Below are 17,487 nucleotides of genomic sequence, written 5' to 3'. Positions count from 1 at the left end.
AATGGAGATTCAAGGACTTCAATACAGAAAAGCAAGAACTAACCGGTAAGTTTGCTGTCTCCTATAAACCCACATACAACATGGACCGCATACTCTTACTCTTTAATGCCCACATACAGACAGGCCTAGCGCCTAGCAAGTTTAGCGTTAGCAGTCGTCTGGCTAGGTGGTTTCGTAACAGTTGCTACTGTATAACCATTTCAATCCCAAAGGTATTTCAATTCATTCATTGGTACTGTCTCGATTAATGAATTGAAATACCTTTGCGAGGCCTACCTGCATGTGTCCTTTAGCATGGTAAGTAAGTGTACGTGGGTTTATAGTAGACAGCGAACTTTTGTGCGCCTTAAGAGAGATTTGGTCGAGGGGCCCCCCCACCTCACAGGCAAAATGTTCGAGTGAGTTTTAGTCTGCGTATATGAAGAGGCGGCTCTGAATCGAGTGAATTTAATTTGGTAGCACACGCAACCTACCTTGGGAACAATTAATTTAAGATACTGCGACAAAGGGGCGGCAGGTGTTTAGAACGTTGGGCCAGTAACCGAAAGGTTGCTGGATCGAATCCCCCAAGCTGACAAGGTAAAAATCTGTCCCAACCTGACAAAGTAAAAATCTGTTGTTCTGCCCCTGTCTCAACAGGACCTCAGATAGGGTTTGTTAGTCTAGGGTTGTAGTAGTCAACTAACAATGGTCATAACTGAGGTTATAAATACCCATGTTATCTTGACCATCTAGTTCACATATGTCAGAGTCAAGGCCCGCGGGCCACATCCGGCCCGCAAGAAGGTTTTTTACGGCCCCTGGGATGATCTTGATTTATTATTAGAACCGGCCCGCAGCAAGCCGGCAGCCCGCAGATCTTTTACACGCACCAATACTACATTTCCCACAATGCAAAGGTGACGCACCGAGCAGTAGGCTGCTTCATTTCAATATTTATTGGCACAGCAGTCGTCAGCATCACAGTAAAATTAACTTTCAGATACCCATCAAAAATGGCAAAACGGAAGGTGGATACTGAGAACCGGGGGTTTCAAACAAGGTGGGAGTCGGAGTATATGTTCACGAAGGTAGCTGGAAAACCTGTGTGTCTTCTGTGTGGAGAAAGTGTGGCGGTACTGAAAGAGTATAATCTGAGACGACATTATGAAACGAAACACGCGGACAAAAACAAGAATATGGACATGGAACAAAGGCTACAAAAGGCAGAGGAATTAAAACGAGGCCTCAAATCTCGACAGGCTCTGTTCAAAAAAGCCAAATCACAAGGCCAGGCTGCTGTCAAGGCCAGTTTTATTTTGGCAGAAGAGATCGCTAAATCAGCCCGGCCATTTACGGAGGGGATTTCATCAAAAACTGCATGATTAAAGTTTGTGACGAAGTTTGCCCAGAAAAAGGCAACTCTTTTTAAATGTGAGTCTGAGCAGAAACACCATTGCCGAGAGAGTAGACCAGTTGTCCATCAATCTAAAAGAGCAGCTTGTGAAAAAGGGAAAAGATTTTATTGCATATTCCTTGGCTGTGGATGAGAGCACCGACATTTCTGACATTGCCCAGTTGTCAATTTTCATCCGCGGAGTGGACTCCAACCTAAGCGTGACAGAGGAGTTTTTGGCTTTACGTCCTATGCATGGCACAACTACGGGGCATGATTTGTATGAAGAGGTGTCAAGATGTGTAAATGAGATGGAGCTGCCTTGGGAAAAACTCGTGGGTTTGACAACCGACGGAGCACCTGCGATGTGTGGACACAGGAGCGGACTGGTGGCGAAGATACGGGAAAAGATGCAAGAGGAAAACGCGACAGGTGAGCTGACAGCTTATCATTGTATCATACACCAGGAAGCGTTGTGCGGTAAAGCCTTGAAAATGGAGCATGTAATGAGCATCATCACGCGCACAGTTAACTTTATCAGAGCCAAAGGTTTGAATCACCGCCAGTTCAAGGCATTTCTGACGGAGTTAGAAACGGAGCATGGTGATTTGCCTTATCACACAGAGGTGCGATGGCTAAGCCAGGGAAAGGTGCTTCAAAGATGTTTCGAGCTTCGTGAGGAGATTTGTCTGTTCTTGGACAGCAAAGGGAAAGACACAACACAACTCCGAGACGAAATGTTTCTGTGTGAAATGGCTTTTCTGTGTGACATTACGAGTCATCTGAATGCAATAAACTTGCAGCTGCAGGGTCGGGATCGTGTCATCTCTGATATGTACAGTACAGTGAAGGCATTTAAAACCAAACTGACTCTGTGGGAGACGCAGATGCGGAAAGAAAATTTGAGCCACTTTCCCAGCTGCCAGACCATGAAAGAGAAGCTCTCTACCAGTGCGTTCCCGAGCACACAGTTGGCTGATAAAATAGGTATGCTTGCCGCTGACTTTCGACGCCGATTTGCTGACTTTGAAGCACAAAAAAGCAGGTTGGAACTGCTCGGTAACCCATTTGCTGTTGACGTGGAAAGCTCACCACCAAACCTCCAAATGGAGTTGATTGACCTCCAATGCAATGATGCACTGAGGGCAAAATATGCGGCAGTGGGTGCTGCGGAGTTCGCCCGTTTCCTCCCCGGCACAATGCCCCAGCTGCGCATCCAGGCTGCTCAAACGTTGTCTATGTTTGGCAGCACATACCTGTGTGAACAACTGTTTTCTTTGATGAACCTGAACAAAACATCACACAGAAGTCGACTTACTGCTGAACACCTCCACTCAATTCTGAGGATTTCTTCAGCTCAGAGCCTTACCCCGAACATTGATGAACTTGTGGAAAAGATGGGACACCACCAAGTATCACCCTCAACCTCAAACAAGTGAACATTACTGTGCAATCACATATTTAGAGTTTTTACTCAGTTCAAGTTTAAAAGTTAAAATGTAATATTTGTTTTCACTGCATGTTACTTCTCCTTAAACAAAGTGTTGTTTTTGATTAATAGATTTTTGCACTTTATTTTTTGTATTTCAATCCAATTATATTTTAAAAATATTTCAGTTGAGTGGATGATAGAAAATTGCTATTATTGTTTTTTCTTTGAAGTAAATTTAGCCCACTTTTGCTAAAATAGAAAATATAGTCTACTGATGGTGCCTTGAATACCGGTTTCTTTCATTTAATGTTCATGTTATGGGGATATTTATATAAAGGAAATTTGTCTTTTGTGTCTGTTGAAAATTAAAGATTACTGACAGAGCCATAAGAAAATATTGCTTTATTTATCTGATCATATTGTAATATATTTGTTAGGTTTTCAGTAGGTTCAATTAGGTTCACTAGACTATATGCGTCATTTAAAAATTTTTCAATGAACATTCGAACAGTCCGGCCCTCGTCTTGTAGCTGATTTTTTTATTTGGCCCTCCGTCCATTTGACTTTGACACCCCTGATCTAGTTGATCATTTTGTGTTCCCGGGTAGGCCGTCATTGTAAATAAGAATTGGTTAAATAAATATATTTTTTAAAAGGGGCAGTGTTTCACTCCTATATGGAGTGAATGTATTTTGTTTTTAGATTTTCTGTAGCTTCTTCCTTGAGTGCTCTATCTATCTCTATCTATCTATCTCTATCTATCTCTATCTATCTATCTCTATCTATCTATCTATCTCTATCTATCTATCTATCTCTATCTATCTATCTCTATCTCTATCTATCTCTATCTATCTCTATCTATCTATCTATCTATCTCTATCTATCTATCTCTATCTATCTATCTCTATCTATCTCTATCTATCTCTATCTATCTATCTATATATCTCTATCTATCTATCTCTATCTATCTATCTCTATCTCTATCTATCTATCTATCTATCTCTATCTATCTATCTCTATCTTATCTATCTATCTCTATCTATCTCTATCTATCTATCTATCTATCTCTATCTATCTATCTATCTATCTATCTATCTATCTATCTCTATCTATCTCTATCTATCTATCTATCTATCTATCTATCTATCTCTATCTATCTATCTATCTATCTATCTCTATCTATCTCTATCTATCTATCTATCTATCTCTATCTATCTATCTCTATCTATCTATCTCTATCTATCTATCTCTATCTATCTATCTCTATCTATCTCTATCTGCATTACAAACAAACAGGAGGCATGTTGCACAGTAAAGTGTTGCATCGTTTTTTTCTCTCATTTTGAATAGAAATGACATATAAATCAAAATAATGTACATTCATGTAAACAATGTCATTTATATCAGCACTATTTGTCAAAATATGACAAATATAAAGGTGCATTTTTTCAGTGTTATACCTTCTTCACAAGAAACTCTTTCCAAAAGATAAAGAGAAAATCATCCATACAGTGTTCATTTTGGCACTCTTTTTTTTTTTTGATTTGGTCTAGTCTTAGTAATTTTGACTAAAATATCATTATGTCTTAGTCACATTTTTGTCATTTGAATATCTAATTTAGTCTTAATTATTGTCAAAATGTACGAAAACACTGGGTCATTTTTGTCAACTAAATGCCCTTTCATTTTAGTCACATCACATTTGCCTCAACCTATAGTAAACACAAATCACTGATTTCCATGTGGACAAACATATAGTACAAAACATGGTCCTATCGACATATTGTTCTGCATAACATCCTATTGTCTTCCCAACAGAAGAAAATTTGACAAACATACAGTACCAGTCAAAGTTTGGACACACCTTCTCATTCCAGGGTTTTTATTTATTTTTTAAACTATTTTCTACATTGTGAATAATAGTGAAGACATCAAAACTATGAAATAAATCATGTCGTAACCAAAAAAGTGTTAAACAAATGATATTTATATTTGGGATTCTTGAAAGTAGCCACCCTTTGTCTTGATGACAGCTTTGCACACACTTGGCATTCTCTCAACCAGCTTCATGAGGTAGTCACCTGGAACGCATTTCAATTAACAGGTGTGCCTTGTTAAAAGTTAATTTGTGGAATTGACAAGGTAGGTCAATTGTGTTGTGACAAGGTAGGGATGGTATACAGAAGATAGCCCTATATGGTAAAAGACCAAGTCCATATTATGTAAAGAACAGCTCAAATAAGCAAAGAGAAAGGACAGTCCATCATTACTTTAAGACATGAAGGTCAGTCAATCCGGAACATTTCAAGAACTTTCTTCAAGAAAGTTTCTTCAAGTGCAGTCGCAAAACCCATCAAGCGCTATGATGAAACTAGCTCTCATGAGGACCGCCACAGGAAAGAAAGACCCAGAGTTACAGTTCATTAGAGTTAACTGCACCTCAGATTGCAGGCCAAATAAATGCTTCACAGAGTTCAAGTAACAGACATATCTCAAAATCAACTGTTGAGGCTGTGTGAATCAGGCCTTCATGGTCAAATTGCTGCAAAGAAACCACTACTAAAGGACACAAGAAGAGACTTGCTTTGGCCAAGAAACATGAGCAATGGATATTAGACAGGTGGAAATCAGTCCAAATTGATCTTTTTGGTTCCAACCACTGTGTCTTTGTGAACGGATAATCTCTGCATGTGTGGTTCTCACCGTGAAGTATGGAGGAGGAGGTGTGATGGTGCTTTGCTGGTGACACTGTCGCTGATTTATTTAGAATTCAAGGCACACTTAGCCAGCATGGCAACCACAGAATTCTGCAGCATTACGCCATCCAATTTGGTTTGCGCTTAGCGGGACTATCAATTGTTTTTCAACAGGACAATGACACAAAACAAACCCCCAGGCTGTGTAAGGGCTATTTGACCAAGAATGAGTGTGATGGAGTGCTACATCAGATGACCTTGCCTCCACAATCATCTGACCTCAACCCAATTGAGATGGTTTGGAATGAGTTGGACCGCAGAGTGATGGAAAATTAGCTACCAAGTGCTCAGCATATGTGGGAACTCCTTCAAAACTGTTGGAAAAGCATTCCTCATGAAGCTGGTTGAGAAAATGCGGGGCAAGGTGTCATAAAGGTGTCATAAAGGAAAAGGGTGGCTACTTTGAAGAATCGCAAATATAACATATATTTTGATTTGTTTAACACTTTTTTGGTTACTACATAATTCCATATGTGTTATTTCATCATTTTGATTTCTTCCCTATTATTCTACAATGTAGTAAAAATATAGAAAAATCCTCAAATGAGTAGGTGTGTCCTAACTTTTGACTGGTACTGTAAATAAGAATCAAATTATTCAAGTATTCGAATTCTCTGACCATGTAAATTCCTAATTCAGCCTACATAGATATTGCACATTACATACAAAACAAACAGACATGAGAGAAAGACTTAATCACCCGATGGTGCTGCAAAGTAGTATGGATTGCACCGCCATCATTCAGTCGCGTCATTGCCATTGTTATGTTTCACAGACGCATACATTGATCTCCAAAAGTAGAACAGGGGCTAATGATTTTGAAAGGGAGCTAATAATTATTTCACCCAGTGATGTATTTGAGTCACTGAACCTCAAGTCTGAATCAAGTCCCAAGTCCCCTGTGCTCGAGTCCAAGTCACAAGTAAGTGGCTGAAGTCAGAGTCCCAGTGCTTGAGTCCTGGTCCAAGTGCTCAAGTCTGAGTCACTGGGTCCACATTAACTCAAAATATAGTTATTTACCCAGTCAGACTTTGTCACGTTCTGACCTTTATTTCCTTTGTTTTGTGTTTATTTAGTATGGTCAGGGCGTGAGTTGGGTGGGCAGTCTGTTTGTTTTTCTATGTTTTGGGGTATTTCTATGTTTCGGCCTAGTATGGTTCTCAATCAGAGGCAGGTGTCATTAGTTGTCTCTGATTGAGAATCACACTGTGTGTTTGTGGGTTATTGTTCCTGTCTCTGTGTTTGCACCAGATAGGACTGTTTAGGTTTTCGTACATTTATTGTTTTGTTAGTTATTTCATGTCTAGTTCCTTTATTAAAGAACATGAATAACCACCACGCTGCATTTTGGTCCGCTTCTCCTTCACCACAGGAAAACCTTTACAGACTTTGTGTAGTGGCAAGAAGAATTTCAATAAATTGTTTACAATCCCTTTTGTTTTCTCTCTGTGCCACAAAATGGTTGACTTTTCCCACAATTTGTTAGGTTTATTATTCAAAAATGTTTCTAAAATTGATTTAAAAAGTGTTTTCCTTCATCAACATACACACAATACCCCATAATGACAAAAGAAAAACACGTTTTTAGAATTTGTAGCAAATGTATATAAAAGAAATATCACAGACCCTTTACTAAGTACTTTGTTGAAGCAACTTTGGCAGCGATTACAGGCTCAAGTCTGCTGGTTAGGACGCTACAAGCTTGGCACACCTGTATTTGGGGAGCTTCTTACTTTCTTCTCTCTGCAGATTCTTTCAAGGTCTGTCAGGTTGGATGGGGAGCGTTGCTGCACAGCTATTTTCAGGTCTATCCAGAGATGTTAGATCGGGTTCAAGTCCAGGCTCTGGCTGGGCCACTCAAGGACATTCAGAGACTTGTCCCGAAGCAACTCTTGCGTTGTCTTGTCTTGCTGTGTGATTAAGGTTGTTGTCCTGTTGGAAGGTGAACCTTCGCCCCCGGCTGAGGTCTTGATCGCTCTGGAGCAGGTTTTCATCAAGGATCTCTCTGTACTTTGCTCCGTTCATTTTTTCCTCAATCCTGACTAGTCTCCCAGTCCCTGCAATGAAAAACATCCCTACAGCATGATGTTGCCACCACGATGCTTCACAGTAGGGGTGGTGCCAGGTCTCCCCCAGACATGACACTTGACATTCAGGCCAAAGAGTGTAATCTTGGTTTCATCAGACCAGAGAATCTTGTTTTTTCATGGTCAGAGTCTTTAGGTGCTTTTTGGCAAACTCCAAGCGGGCTGTTATGTGCCTTTTACTAAGAAGTGCCTTCCATTTGGCCACTCTACCATAAAGGCCTGATTGGTGGAGTGCTTCAGAGATGGTTGTCCTTCTGGAAGGTTCTCCCATCTCCACAGAGGAACTCTAGAGCTCTGCCAGAGTGACCATCAGGTTTTTGGCCACCTCCCTGACCACTGCCTTTCTCCCCCGATTGCTCAGTTTGGCCGGGCGGCCAGCTCTAGGAAATGTCTTGGAGGCCACTGTGTTCTTGGGGACCTTCAATGCTGCAGAAATGTTTTGGTACCCTTCCCCAGATTTGTGCCTCGACACAATCCTGTCTTGGAGCTCTACGGACAATTCCTTCGACCTCATGGCTTGGTTTTTGCTCTGACATGCACTGTCAACTTTGGGACCTTATATAGACGGGTGTGTGTGCCTTTCCAAATCATGTCCAATCAATTGAATTTACCACAGGTGGACTCCAATCAAGTTGTAGAAACACCTCAAGGATGATCAATGGAAACAGGATGCACCTGACCTCAATTTCGTTGCTGAATACTTATGTAAATGTGTTTTTTAAAATAAATTTGCCAAAAATTCTAAAAACCTGTTTTCACTTTGTCATTATAGGGTATTGTTTGTAGATTGCTGAGGATAATTTTTATTTAATCCATTTTAGAATAAGGCTGTAAAGTAACAACATTTGGAAACAGTCAAGGGGTCTGAATACTTTCCAGTCACTGTAGGCTACCAATAATGTTACCAGGGCCACGTTCAGTTGAAAAACGTTCTTGAACATTGCAGATAGAAATTCCAAGAATAGAGGCTACGTTATTTCTTATTCAACATGTCAGAGAGGCATGTTTGTTCTACAGAGCATATTTATGTCTGAACGTTTCAAAATGTTGCGTCCTGCTGAACATTCCCCCAGGTTGCTAGCTTTAGCTAGCCAATGAGGTAACATAACTGAACAAGGTGTAGCCTGAACAAATAACGGTCTGGTCCGCAAGTAACCTAGTTTAAGAACGGCCTGTGATATGCTTTATGAATGTAAAATGCTGCCCGCCAATGCACGATCTAAATTTAAAAAACATAGCGCTGGTATTATGGGTCATGTCTTTTAAATGGTAACTTAAGGGCTTAAATCAAGCCGTTTTCTCTGAGGAAAAGATGGACACTTGACAACAGAACCTGTATATGAAATGCAATGGGAGAAGTGGGAGGGTTGAACGAGACTACAAATTTAAAAGACGGCCTACTTTTCTATAGCCTACTCAAGGAAGAGAAAAACATAGCTAGACTGTTGTTTTACTATTAAACACAATGCTGTTATTGTTTTTAATTTGGTAAAGCAGCTTGTATTTCCTAGCTAACTAGAAGGCTGGTGGTGTTGACTGGTTAAGGTGAAGCAAGAGAGTCACCTGGGTGATTATTTTAGTCACTATTTTTGTTGACGAAATGAACAATGACTCCATGATGGCCCAGTCCTCTACACAAGCCGAACCAGATACTTTACAGTACAATGTACAACCAAATATATATTGGTATTTGTTGAGGAGGCTTTAGAGGGGATTTGAGGTACAGTGCGTAGTGTGTGAGTGATACGAGTGGCAGTATATTATATATGTTGAAGTAGGCTTATATATTTTGCAAATACTGTGCTGGCGGTCTTGGAGTATAATGGATATTGTTATACTACCAGGAGTTCCCTGACAATGTTTAGCCTTCCCAAATCTTACAAAAACTATGTAGTGCAATGTTTACATTGAGTGTTTTGTTTCGTGGCCGATTTAGAATACAAAGGTACCAACTGTCACACTATTCTTCATATGAAATTCTGTGTATTTTGTCATATGAGTGTACGATTGTAAATATTTGACAGTTGTCCTGATGTTACTGTACTTATTCTTATTTATGTTCTCTTTGTTGAAAAAAAGATAGCATAGCGATACATGATCTGAGACGAATACACCAATTCACGCATGAATGCATACCCACTCACACAAACACACAAGCAATCAACAATGCATACATGTCAATACGCTCTATTTTCTCACTCTGAGAATTGAATATTTTTAATGTCATCTTAAATTTCTTTGTTCTTTGTTACCATGTTTAAAAAAAAATCTAATGTGTGTTTTTTTAAAAATGTGTTTAATGTGCGAGATGTTGGAAATATTCAGTTGGTGATCTTTTTAGCACAGATGTGACCACAATCGCTAAGTGTGAATTTAGGCCCCTAAGAAATGTTTCAGATGATTGAAACTATGTTTAATTGAAACGGTGTAATTGTTTGATTACTCTGCGCACTTGTTCCTTTTACTTCATGTGGACTATAGTGTCTGTTACTTATAGTGTCTGACTCTTTCTGAGTAGAATGTTTGTTTTGATGGACATATTTCGTTTATTTTCAATGTTGATTATACAGGATATATATATATGTGTATATATATATATAGTACCAGTCAAAAGTTTGGACACACCTACTCATTTCAAGGTTTTTCTTTATTTTGACGATTTTCTACATTGTATAATTATTTTCTACTTCAAAATTATGAAATAGTTTATCCAAAATAGCTACTTTGAAGAATCTAAAATATATTTGGATATGTTTAACGCTATTTTGATTACTATATGATTCCATATGTGTTATTTCATAGTTTTGAGGTCTTCACTTTTATTCTACAATGTAGAAAATAGTACAAATAAAGAAAACCCCTTGAATGAGTAGGTGTGTCCAGACATTTGACAGGTAGCGTATATATAAAAAACAAGTGGCTTCCAACATGCTTACTTTGCCTTAACATGGTACAGAGGCCAAGGATATACTTACTGTACATTAGTTATAGGTTGAAATGTTATCTATTTCTCACATGCTGCAGCATGATTACTGTATATCCTTTTCCCAATGATTAAACAAATATAGATGTATAATTCCAGTGATTTTATCTCAGAATTTTGTAAATATTGTACTGTAACAAAGGTTATATATAAAGAAAACTTTAGTGCTCTGGATTACTATACTACAGTGTTGAGGTAGTGGGGCAGCTACACAAGATTGTAATTCTGAATTTCATAGAAAAATATTAAAGATGAAATATCTTGTAGAACATTGCCTCGTCCTCATGGCTTAAGGTAGATTTAATTCGAAATGTTCTTCCTTGTGCTACAAATGGAGGTTAGTTAAGTTTAGTTAGTAGTTAGGTGCACAGGTAGTCTGAATCCCAAATCAGCCCCTCGGCTCACGCACACCTCTGCCATATAAACAAGTGTCCCAAAGCTGAGGGTGTCGGTGCTAATTAGAACCTCCGATAGCCACTTCGACCGAGCCAGCAAGGCTGGAGGCTCCAGGCGAAGTGCTATCCCAACATGCACTGCAATATGTTTGGAATTTGCGCAATTTCATGCAACATAATTATATGTCACGTGCATTTGTTTGTGTCTGATTTCGAGGCTTGACCCATATAACAAATGAAAGTCCACCCAAATTAAACGTTTAACTGTTACTGAGGTTCACATCTTGTAAAAGGACAGGGAGGATATGTTTGTTTGAATTTCGTACTTGTTTTATTATTTAAATATGGATCATGAATTGCATCATTCAAGTCACCAGTGTGTCCCAAAGTTGGCTGTATTTGATCCGCTTGCCACTCTGGAAGTCACCCTTTGAGTTTCTTCAGTGAAGAAGGGACAAGGGAGGGCCCTCCGAGCGAGTAGGTCGGGGCAAGGGGCTGGTTTGGGACACATCCACACTCCATCTCTAGGTGGCGTCAGTAATCAAATGAAATGTTATTTGATACAACAGGTGTAGAAATGCTTACTTACAAGCCCTTAACCAACAATGCTTTAAGAAGTTTTAAGATTTTTTTATATAAAAGTGTCAAGTAAAGAAATAGATACCTAAAAAAATACAAAATAAACAAAAAGTAAAAAAGTAACGAATAAATAAATAGCAATAAAATAACAAGCGAGGCTATATACAGGGGGTACCGGTACAGAGTTAATGTGCGGGGGCACCGGTTAGTCAGGGTAATTGAGGTAATATGTACATGTAGGTAGAGTTACCTGCCCCAACAGACCCACAGATGAAGAAATCTCTATTGCCCTCCACACTGTCCTCTCCCACCTGGACAAGAGGAACACCTACATGAAAATGCTGTTCATTGACTACAGTTCAGGGTTCAACACCATAGTGCCCTCTAAGCTCAGAACCCTGAGACTGAACACCTTCCTCTGCAACTCAATCCTGGACTTTCTGACAGGCTACCCCTAGGTGGTGAGGGTAGGCAACAACGTGTGCTCTTAGTCCCCTCCTGTACTCCCCGTTCACCCATGACTGTGTGGCCCACGCACGACTCCAACACCGTCATTAAGTTTGATGACGACACGACAGCGGTAGGCCTGATCACCTGCAGTAATGAGACCGCCTATAAAGAGGTCAGTGAACTGCCAGTGTGGTGTCAGGACAACAACCTCTCCCTCAACGTTAGCAAGAAAAGGAGCTGAAGGTGGACTACAGGAAACAAGAGGGCCGAGCACCCATCCACATCGAAGTGGATGTAGCCGAAGCGGGTCGAGAGCTTCAACTTCCTGGGTGTCCACATCACTAAGTAATTTAACATGTTCCACACACACCAATGCAGTCGTGAAGGCGGCACGATAATGCCTCTTCCCCCCTCAGGAGGCTGAGATGTTTTGGCATGGGCCCTCAGATCCTCAAAAAGTGCTACAGCTGCAGCATTGACAGCATCACAGCTTGGCATGGCACCTGCTTGGCATGCGAACGCAAGTCGTTACGGAGGGTAGTGCGTAAGGACCAGTACATCACTGGCGGTGTCAGAGGAAGGCCCTAAAAATTGTCAAAGCCACCCAAGTCACAGACGGTTCTCTCTGCTACCGCCCGACAAGCGGTACCCAATGCACCAAGTCTGTAACCAACAGGACCCTAATCAGCTTCTAACCCCGAGCCATAACACTACTACATAGTTAACCAAATAGATGCAGATCGTCTGTGTAGCTAACTATCTAACTCTTTTGACTCATAACAAACACTGCTGCTACTGTTTATTATCTATACTTTTGCCTAGTCGACTCAGTACTGGTACCTCGTCTATAGCCACGTTATCCTTAATCATTATGTATTTATTCCTTGTGTTATTATTTTGACTATATTTTTCTCTCTGCATTGTTGGGAAGGGTCCGTAAGTAAGCATTTCACTGTTAGTTTACGCCTGTTGTTTACAAAGCATTTGTTACAAATACAATTTGATTTTAGGTGGACAGCAGCCTCATGGCATGGTGGGGCCTTTCTCTGAGGTTTGTGTAAATGCTTTTGTTTGGGCACGCAAACTCGGGAGGAACACACAAAAGAACGTTTGCTTGAAGCTGGGTTGCACAAAAATCTCAGCGGCAATCTGTGGTAAAACAGCCAACAGTAAGTGTAACTTCTGTATTTGTAAAGTTATTTTTGGGATGATAATTAAGTTGAGCGTTTATGTTTTCCAAAACTGTATTGCAGTCAAGGATAAATTATTTTTTAGATAGAGTTCCACGCTTTGATCAATTCCCCTCAAACAATCAAAATGGAGATTCAAGGACTTCAATACAGAAAAGCAAGAACTAACCGGTAAGTTTGCTGTCTCCTATAAACCCACATACAACATGGACCGCATACTCTTACTCTTTAATGCCCACATACAGACAGGCCTAGCGCCTAGCAAGTTTAGCGTTAGCAGTCGTCTGGCTAGGTGGTTTCGTAACAGTTGCTACTGTATAACCATTTCAATCCCAAATGTATTTCAATTCATTCATTGGTACTGTCTCGATTAATGAATTGAAATACCTTTGCGAGGCCTACCTGCATGTGTCCTTTAGCATGGTAAGTAAGTGTACGTGGGTTTATAGTAGACAGCGAACTTTTGTGCGCCTTAAGAGAGATTTGGTCGAGGGGCCCCCCCACCTCACAGGCAAAATGTTCGAGTGAGTTTTAGTCTGCGTATATGAAGAGGCGGCTCTGAATCGAGTGAATTTAATTTGGTAGCACACGCAACCTACCTTGGGAACAATTATTTAAGATACTGCGACAAAGGGGCGGCAGGTGTTTAGAACGTTGGGCCAGTAACCGAAAGGTTGCTGGATCGAATCCCCCAAGCTGACAAGGTAAAAATCTGTCCCAACCTGACAAAGTAAAAATCTGTTGTTCTGCCCCTGTCTCAACAGGACCTCAGATAGGGTTTGTTAGTCTAGGGTTGTAGTAGTCAACTAACAATGGTCATAACTGAGGTTATAAATACCCATGTTATCTTGACCATCTAGTTGATCATTTTGTGTTCCCGGGTAGGCCGTCATTGTAAATAAGAATTGGTTAAATAAATATATTTTTTAAAAGGTGCAGTGTTTCACTCCTATATGGAGTGAATGTATTTTGTTTTTAGATTTTCTGTAGCTTCTTCCTTGAGTGCTCTATCTATCTCTATCTATCTATCTATCTATATCTATCTCTATCTATCTCTATCTATCTCTATCTATCTATCTATCTCTATCTATCTATCTCTATCTATCTATCTATCTCTATCTATCTATCTCTATCTATCTATCTATCTCTATCTATATATCTCTATCTATCTATCTCTATCTATCTCTATCTATCTCTATCTATCTATCTATCTCTATCTATCTATCTCTATCTATCTATCTATCTCTATCTATCTATCTATCTCTATCTATCTCTATCTATCTATCTCTATCTATCTATCTCTATCTATCTATCTATCTCTATCTATCTCTATCTATCTATCTCTATCTATCTCTATCTATCTATCTATCTCTATCTATCTATCTCTATCTATCTATCTCTATCTATCTATCTCTATCTATCTATCTATCTATCTCTATCTATCTATCTCTATCTATCTATCTCTATCTATCTATCTATCTCTATCTATCTATCTATCTCTATCTATCTATCTCTATCTATCTATCTATCTCTATCTATCTCTATCTATCTATCTATCTCTATCTATCTATCTATCTCTATCTATCTATCTCTATCTATCTATCTCTATCTATCTATCTATCTCTATCTGCATTACAAACAAACAGGAGGCATGTTGCACAGTAAAGTGTTGCATCGTTTTTTTCTCTCATTTTGAATAGAAATGACATATAAATCAAAATAATGTACATTCATGTAAACAATGTCATTTATATCAGCACTATTTGTCAAAATATGACAAATATAAAGGTGCATTTTTTCAGTGTTATACCTTCTTCACAAGAAACTCTTTCCAAAAGATAAAGAGAAAATCATCCATACAGTGTTCATTTTGGCACTCTTTTTTTTTTTTGATTTGGTCTAGTCTTAGTAATTTTGACTAAAATATCATTATGTCTTAGTCACATTTTTGTCATTTGAATATCTAATTTAGTCTAATTATTGTCAAAATGTACGAAAACACTGGGTCATTTTTGTCAACTAAATGCCCTTTCATTTTAGTCACATCACATTTGCCTCAACCTATAGTAAACACAAATCACTGATTTCCATGTGGACAAACATATAGTACAAAACATGGTCCTATCGACATATTGTTCTGCATAACATCCTATTGTCTTCCCAACAGAAGAAAATTTGACAAACATACAGTACCAGTCAAAGTTTGGACACACCTTCTCATTCCAGGGTTTTTATTTATTTTTTAAACTATTTTCTACATTGTGAATAATAGTGAAGACATCAAAACTATGAAATAAATCATGTCGTAACCAAAAAAGTGTTAAACAAATGATATTTATATTTGGGATTCTTGAAAGTAGCCACCCTTTGTCTTGATGACAGCTTTGCACACACTTGGCATTCTCTCAACCAGCTTCATGAGGTAGTCACCTGGAACGCATTTCAATTAACAGGTGTGCCTTGTTAAAAGTTAATTTGTGGAATTGACAAGGTAGGTCAATTGTGTTGTGACAAGGTAGGGATGGTATACAGAAGATAGCCCTATATGGTAAAAGACCAAGTCCATATTATGTAAAGAACAGCTCAAATAAGCAAAGAGAAAGGACAGTCCATCATTACTTTAAGACATGAAGGTCAGTCAATCCGGAACATTTCAAGAACTTTCTTCAAGAAAGTTTCTTCAAGTGCAGTCGCAAAACCCATCAAGCGCTATGATGAAACTAGCTCTCATGAGGACCGCCACAGGAAAGAAAGACCCAGAGTTACAGTTCATTAGAGTTAACTGCACCTCAGATTGCAGGCCAAATAAATGCTTCACAGAGTTCAAGTAACAGACATATCTCAAAATCAACTGTTGAGGCTGTGTGAATCAGGCCTTCATGGTCAAATTGCTGCAAAGAAACCACTACTAAAGGACACAAGAAGAGACTTGCTTTGGCCAAGAAACATGAGCAATGGATATTAGACCGGTGGAAATCAGTCCAAATTGATCTTTTTGGTTCCAACCACTGTGTCTTTGTGAACGGATAATCTCTGCATGTGTGGTTCTCACCGTGAAGTATGGAGGAGGAGGTGTGATGGTGCTTTGCTGGTGACACTGTCGCTGATTTATTTAGAATTCAAGGCACACTTAGCCAGCATGGCAACCACAGAATTCTGCAGCATTACGCCATCCAATGTGGTTTGCGCTTAGCGGGACTATCAATTGTTTTTCAACAGGACAATGACACAAAACAAACCCCCAGGCTGTGTAAGGGCTATTTGACCAAGAATGAGTGTGATGGAGTGCTACATCAGATGACCTTGCCTCCACAATCATCTGACCTCAACCCAATTGAGATGGTTTGGAATGAGTTGGACCGCAGAGTGATGGAAAATTAGCTACCAAGTGCTCAGCATATGTGGGAACTCCTTCAAAACTGTTGGAAAAGCATTCCTCATGAAGCTGGTTGAGAAAATGCGGGGCAAGGTGTCATAAAGGTGTCATAAAGGAAAAGGGTGGCTACTTTGAAGAATCGCAAATATAACATATATTTTGATTTGTTTAACACTTTTTTGGTTACTACATAATTCCATATGTGTTATTTCATCATTTTGATTTCTTCCCTATTATTCTACAATGTAGTAAAAATATAGAAAAATCCTCAAATGAGTAGGTGTGTCCTAACTTTTGACTGGTACTGTAAATAAGAATCAAATTATTCGAAGTATTCGAATTCTCTGACCATGTAAATTCCTAATTCAGCCTACATAGATATTGCACATTACATACAAAACAAACAGACATGAGAGAAAGACTTAATCACCCGATGGTGCTGCAAAGTAGTATGGATTGCACCGCCATCATTCAGTCGCGTCATTGCCATTGTTATGTTTCACAGACGCCACATTGATCTCCAAAAGTAGAACAGGGGCTAATGATTTTGAAAGGGAGCTAATAATTATTTCACCCAGTGATGTATTTGAGTCACTGAACCTCAAGTCTGAATCAAGTCCCAAGTCCCCTGTGCTCGAGTCCAAGTCACAAGTAAGTGGCTGAAGTCAGAGTCCCAGTGCTTGAGTCCTGGTCCAAGTGCTCAAGTCTGAGTCACTGGGTCCACATTAACTCAAAATATAGTTATTTACCCAGTCAGACTTTGTCACGTTCTGACCTTTATTTCCTTTGTTTTGTGTTTATTTAGTATGGTCAGGGCGTGAGTTGGGTGGGCAGTCTGTTTGTTTTTCTATGTTTTGGGGTATT

This window comes from Oncorhynchus nerka, linkage group LG23 (assembly GCF_034236695.1).
Source record: "Oncorhynchus nerka isolate Pitt River linkage group LG23, Oner_Uvic_2.0, whole genome shotgun sequence".
Classification (NCBI taxonomy): Eukaryota; Metazoa; Chordata; class Actinopteri; order Salmoniformes; family Salmonidae; genus Oncorhynchus; species Oncorhynchus nerka.
This window is presented reverse-complemented; position numbering follows the sequence as displayed.